Here is a 6,752-nt window from a genome sequence, read left to right as displayed (position 1 = left end):
CCCTCTCCCATGGGTATACCGTATACCATACATGTTACCAAAATCTTGATTATACTCTTTAAAGAAACTTGCCACTGCTTTTTATTTTTATAAGTCGAATAAAATATACCTTGTATACTAATATAAATTATAATTAACTATAGGAGATGCTAATTTTAAATAATAATATAGAAAGCAAAACGAACTATCTAATCTTTATATTTTTTAAATTTTTTACGGTGCTAGTTGTCTAGCCAACTGTCAGTTAAGAGTTCGATAGCGCAGACAATCATTTTTCACAAAAGTTTCTTAGTTTTATCTTTTATGATCTTCATCTATATTAAATTAATTAGAAATAATATTTTTTTAACAGAAAACAATTGTAAATGCGCAAGGAATGGTACATTTAGCCTACTTATATAAACTTAAATGAAATCAAATTAAATGTAAAAAATAATATATAAAACATTATTGCTAAAAACCATTAATAACAATATTTTCTTTCAAAAACCATAGTTATCTGAGAAAATAATTAAACTTCACTTATGTTCCTTAAAAATCCATCATTGCACATTAACTTCATACTAAAATAAAAATAAAATACTATTTAACTATAACTATATTATTAATAGAAAAATCAAAAAATCAATAAATATATTAATTTTTTTATATATTTAAAGTCAGCTAGAATAATTGTAGCATAAATGTTAAATTAATTTTTATTTTTAATTATCTAAATTTTAGAGTATTAAACTTACCTCAATATATATCGTAGATATTTTTCTAAGTTATAAGTGCCGTGGCCGTCCTCTCTCAGCTCTTTTAGTGCTGTGAAACATGATTTCATCAATAAACAAAAAGTTACCCTGCATGATAGATTGAATCTATCATCACGCCACATCGGAGTGCAGTAATTAAGTTGCCACGCTAAGAACACTTAGTTTACAACATTATCCTGTTGTTTGCGTCGAATAAAGGTATAACATTGACCAAGAAAAAATTGCTGTGGAAAGAAATTATAATAATAACATTGCAACATCATATCTTAATGTAAAATTAGAAGTCATTTACTAAAAATTTACCTGAAAGGCCAATAACTTGTGTGAAATTCTAGAGAAAACGTCCTGTGATATTTCTAGACAATCGTTTAATAAATTGTAAATTTCACATCTTGAAAATGAAAAGTGATTGAGAATATATCTTAATTTCCGCGGAACAGCGTTCTATTAATTGAGCAATATAATTTTGGTTAATAAAAATAAATAGAAAATGAATAAATGTTATACCTTTTTGGATGTTGAATAAACAGGATAATCACTGAGTAAATCATGATGTAGAGTGTTAATGTTTGATTCTGCTTTTACTTGGGGAGGGTTGTTAGTTTGATTGGTGTGTACCCTATTGGAATTGGTTGTAGTCTAAAAATAATTTTCTTTTAAACTGATTTACATTAAATAATAATACTAAATCGCATGCTTACAGTATTATCGTTATCTGAAGAATCAGACGTTTATCTTTTTTGAGTTTTATCATGTACTGTTAGTAGTTCATCTTATACATAATTATTTTCTGAATTGGTAGATTCCATTTTAAATTTGATGATTTTCAATATTTTTTTCTAAAAAATTTCAAACAATATCAGTCGTAATAAAATTAATAAAAAAATATGATAAAAATATCATACAAAAAATATATGAAAAATAATTTAAAATTACCAATAAATATAAATAATATGATATCAACTAATATAACCACTATTATTGTCATTAAAATAATATATTTGTACATAATAATAATAAAAATGTATGCCAAAACATGTTTTAGTTATAATTTATAAGTAAATAATGAAGAATATGACTACTAATTTATAAATATACGTCAATTTACCGTGGCTAAATTCATTGTGCGTCAAATAATCGCGGTCAATTCATCGCACATCAATTTATTGAGGTCGCAATTATAATCGTACGTCAATTTATTGCAAAATTTTATCAAATATTTAGAAATATTAATTATTTAAATAATCACAAAAACGTTAATCACAATAAATATTGTTTGTCGTTTACATACTATATAAATTATTTACAAAATTTGTAATTGTAATTGAAAATGATGAGCTATTCCTTGTAAATAGCTGTCGATGATCTATCTTCATAATCAAAGCATATTTGCTTTAAAGATTGAACTTTATTCCGATATTTTTTTTTTTTTTTTGCTGGTGGAAATTCTCCAGTTATATATTGTTCGACTTTTATTTTATTCGTGTTTTCCTCTATTTTTAATGCTAATATAAATTTCCATATACTTTTTATCAGTGAAATTCAATACAAAATATTTCAATAAAATTTCAATTTACAGTGTACAAATAAAAGCACAGGTCAAATTAAAATGAATAATTATAATATAGTAGTAGATTTTATTTGTTTATCAGCGCCAATAATGTCATTGCTAGTGATGCAGCCGTAATTTTTTTAGTAACTATACGCTTAAATGTGTTTGACATGCAAACGAGGAGGCTTCGTCCCCTACACCCACCTAATATACTACATTATTATTACTTTTATATTTATAATTACATAGATACATTATGTCACTTTATTACTACTATGCCGCAATTGAGTCTTTACAGTCTACAATTATACTCCTAGAAATATATTAAACATTTAAATTTTTTATGATTACCTAGATAAAAAGTAATTAAGTAATATTTATTTTTAAGTGATTTTAATCAAATAACAGATTTTTAAGTTTTAATTATACATTTTAATAGTTAATAAAAACAAAAACAGAATTAAAAGAAGATATTAAAATACAAAATAAAATTTATCTCATACTCTTTAAAATCACTACAGGTATGTTGAGCTACAGTTAAATTTAGTAAATATTTAGGCACCTAACATGCTTAGCCTATAAAATAATAAGTAAATGAAAATGAAAAAGGCATACGAACATTATAAACAAATAAATAAATTATAAAATTTTCTACAGACTAGCTTTTTCTTCATTTAATTTTATTCGTGCAACTTTTCAAGATCTATTAACTTTTCATCAGTTACATATAATACGTTTTTCCACAAAGTATCTAAATAACTCTATGGTCAATATACCTACGCTATGCAATAAGTATAATGTCTAATTACAGTGTTGTACTGTCGTATATTATACTAAAAAAATACTAGGCTACAGCCCGTAAGTACGAAAACGCAAATAAATTTTATAAAAGTAAAGCGTATTTTATAAGTTGGGTATAAGTTTATATTGTATATTGTATTGTGTAGTTATTTTAAATGATTGTCAACCTTCACAGTAATTCGTTACGATAATACGAAACTTTAACTGAACTCGATCACTATTGATGTATTTTTGAATTATTATAAAAATACATATATTTAATTAAAATGAATAATTTAATTTAATAATTAATTATTTTAAAATAAAACTTATAGTGTGACGGGTACAGTTTTTATTTTTGCACTTTTATCCCACTACTAAAGTACAAAAGCATAAAATTAATTTACGCTTTTGGTCTATCGAAAAAAATCGACTGATTGCGCTTTTGGGTTTCACCGAAATAATATGAATACTTTTAATATTAGCATCTGTTTTGATTATAGAAACTGTCAAATCGATAAGGTTTGTTCGATATTTTATTTATTAATTAAAAATTACTTATCAAATTGGTTTATAAAATAAATACATTCCCATACGCGAATACCCGCGGCGTTTCATGTGTTATTCTATAAGTATACGCACTTACAGAAAAACAGAGAAGTAGGTATACGATGTATACACTTCACTACAGCACTAATCATATTACAGATAAACATATTATCACAGAACATAACAATTAGAACGGACTCCAATAACATTTTACACAGGAAGTATAGGACAAAGGAGTAATATTAAGACGGCATTGTATATTTGAATATTCTGGCGGAAGCACAAATTGCCTCCCAACAGCGAGACCACTTTTAATGTCGTTAGCACTTACCGTAGTAAATGCACTCCAAGATAGTTAGATATACAATATTATACATATTATAATAACCATATCCTAACACTGTAATAATTCGAATATTCGATAAAAACTTAAGTAAAAACCAAATAATAAATAACTGAAATAAAGATAAACGATAAAGTAGGTACTACACTACTTCCACTACATTATAAAGATACTATAGCATTATTGTATATGTTATATTATTAAATATACCTATCCATAAAACACAGTCGATAATTCATTTTCTCTAATATTATGATATTATAATGCATTATATTTTGAAATATATACCTACATTAATATATGCAACATTATTAGCCTTCTGTAACCCAAACAGATTTCGTTTGATCCAACAACAAACATGGCCAACAAAATAACTTTTGTAGATAATAACTACCACACAAACATGAATATTTATTACATTCATTAGAATTAAATGATCTACTAAATACCTTAAAACTTATTTTGTTAGTGGACAAACATATAAGATGAGGAGTTATTTTACCTTGCCCAAGTAAATCATTTTTATCAACAGTATTCCAATGCCTATATGTAGTTCCGGGCATGACCGTTTTCGACTAAAAACGTACCCTTCCCTTTTCGGCCGATTCACATTTCGACCAAAAAAAAAAGTTTAATATAATATACAATATTAATGTTATTGAAAATTGAAAATACATCATGGATTATCAAAACGGACAAATCGACAGATACAGTATATAGCTATGCTTTATAATTACCAAAAAGTAAATATTTGTATACTTTTATATTGGTTGGTATGATTTTGTTAAGTTGGTTTCAAATAATTACTTTAAAAAGTAGTGAACCAGCAAACTTATACATTTTTTAATATTTTTTCATGATATGTATAACATAAAGACTTATATTATGTAATTATTATCATTATTTATTTGTGACCTACTAGGTACTATATTTAAAAATAACTAACAAAAATTATTTTTTCTACATAAAGACTTATAATTATTATTTAATAATAGTTTTTTGGTCGAAAAGTGTCTCGCCCGTAGTTCCATGTAACAAGACAACCGGATCGTACAAAAGTTTCATTTTACCAAAAATAAAAATGCTTTTATTGAAAATATAAAATATTTTCACATATAAGATATAACTACAATATAACAACGGTATACGGCTATAGAGTATAACATATAGTCTAATATAGATAATAGATTCAAAATATTTAGTGATAAGTAGCATATTATCTTTTGATAAATATTAATAATTATAAACTGATAATAGCAATTAGGAATGACTATATTCACCAGGAATTAAAATATAATTTTTTCTAATATTAACTTCAACGCCGATGGATGTCGGATGGCGAGTACTGCAGAGTACATCAGATATTAGTAAAATGATTGCCACCGTTTGAGTGGTGCGCATGAGCGCCATGAGCAGTTTCAATTATGTTATGTGTATTTATGTGTATTGATATGTTTAATATTATGTTTTAATCAAAATATAATATTGTATTTATTAATTTCACTATTAATACCATTATTTTTTGTGTAAATAGGATGAATTAATCCGTATTAATAGGTTTTAAACAACCTATCAAATATTATTAAAATTTTAGTTTTAAGGATTATCCATAATATAATGTTTATATTCTTCGGAAAATCAGTTAAAAATATAAAACAATTATTTATAACGTACCGATATAATGTTAGCTAAAAAGAGCTTAAACTAAAATCCAATTATAATTATAAATTTGGAAATTACTCATAAAATACGAGTATTTTAAATACCTAATCTTAATACCCTCGACGGAAATAAAATATTCAATATCTACGTACCGATATCATTTTTTTTTTTAGAGTCGTTAAAATCTTCATAGCCGTCCATGGTTTCCGTACAAACAGCTTTCCACGCTTCCAGTGTTTTAAATTTATTTTTGTACTTTTCACTTGTTTTGTCCCACAGCACTACACGTGATTGGACTTATGAAATCGGTCGACCAATATCAATGTCAAGTGAATCACACAATGTTAAATGTAAATAACAAAATTTTAAATGAAAAAATAAAAATGAAATAATACTTTCGCTTGCCGCAAACGTGACCGGACCGAGACTAAACCGTAATAACCGTATACGACCAATTGCTTTTGTGTACCTTGGACCCGAATCGAAACCGAACGAAACCGATTCGTGTCGAGGGAGCTTTCGGTTCTAACAGTTGTCTATTCGGTACCGAACACACACCGTATCACCGTTTCACACTTGTCATCCCAGGAGGTAGCGATATTCAGTTGTCTCTGCTACGGCACTTATAGTTACTTTTACTTATTACTTATTAATAATCATTATGAATCTTGTTGTAATGTACGCGTAATCGGATTGCTGTGCAGTTGCCCGTCAGGTGGACGGCGGGCGAAGACAACTACTATTTTGCCGTTGCATTATACAGCGTTGTTTTTAATTTAATTAATCAATATTTTTTTCTAACAACATTTTCGGAATCCAATATTTTTTAAATTAATCTGAATTTAGATTGAGCCTAATAAATTATCAGGAACAAAAAGTACATTTTCTTTCCTCAATTTTCGAAGGAGGCACTGCTTTGCCAGTCGCCATATCCGTTCAACCAACCTGTATATGTGGCTTCACACCCGTGCGAGCATCTACAATCATACGACCGGCTTTCTGTGGATCAAAAACCACACACTTACAATTTGGACTGCAAAAAAGTCGATGTAATACAAAAACCGCACGCTTTATCGGTTGATTGGTATAGGAAAAAACCGTACGCTAT

At 26.9% G+C, this 6,752-nt stretch overlaps 1 long non-coding RNA gene across 1 annotated transcript; it reads right to left on the bottom strand.

Annotated features, from left to right (window-relative positions):
* Positions 1 to 501: 501 nt before the first annotated feature.
* Positions 502 to 6,060, bottom strand: LOC112595356. Its single transcript, XR_003114704.1, has 6 exons — positions 5,797 to 6,060; positions 1,460 to 1,597; positions 1,266 to 1,397; positions 1,062 to 1,202; positions 738 to 982; positions 502 to 563 (listed from the first exon to the last, which is right to left on the bottom strand). It is a non-coding gene; the product is annotated as an uncharacterized LOC112595356 (long non-coding RNA).
* Between the last annotated feature and the right edge of the window lie 692 nt (positions 6,061 to 6,752).

This window comes from Melanaphis sacchari, unplaced genomic scaffold (genome assembly GCF_002803265.2).
Source record: "Melanaphis sacchari strain LSU unplaced genomic scaffold, SCAv2.0 Contig26_pilon_pilon, whole genome shotgun sequence".
NCBI classification, from domain to species: Eukaryota; Metazoa; Arthropoda; class Insecta; order Hemiptera; family Aphididae; genus Melanaphis; species Melanaphis sacchari.
The sequence above is the reverse complement of the archived record's forward strand: the minus strand, read 5'-3'. Positions and strand labels throughout refer to the sequence as shown.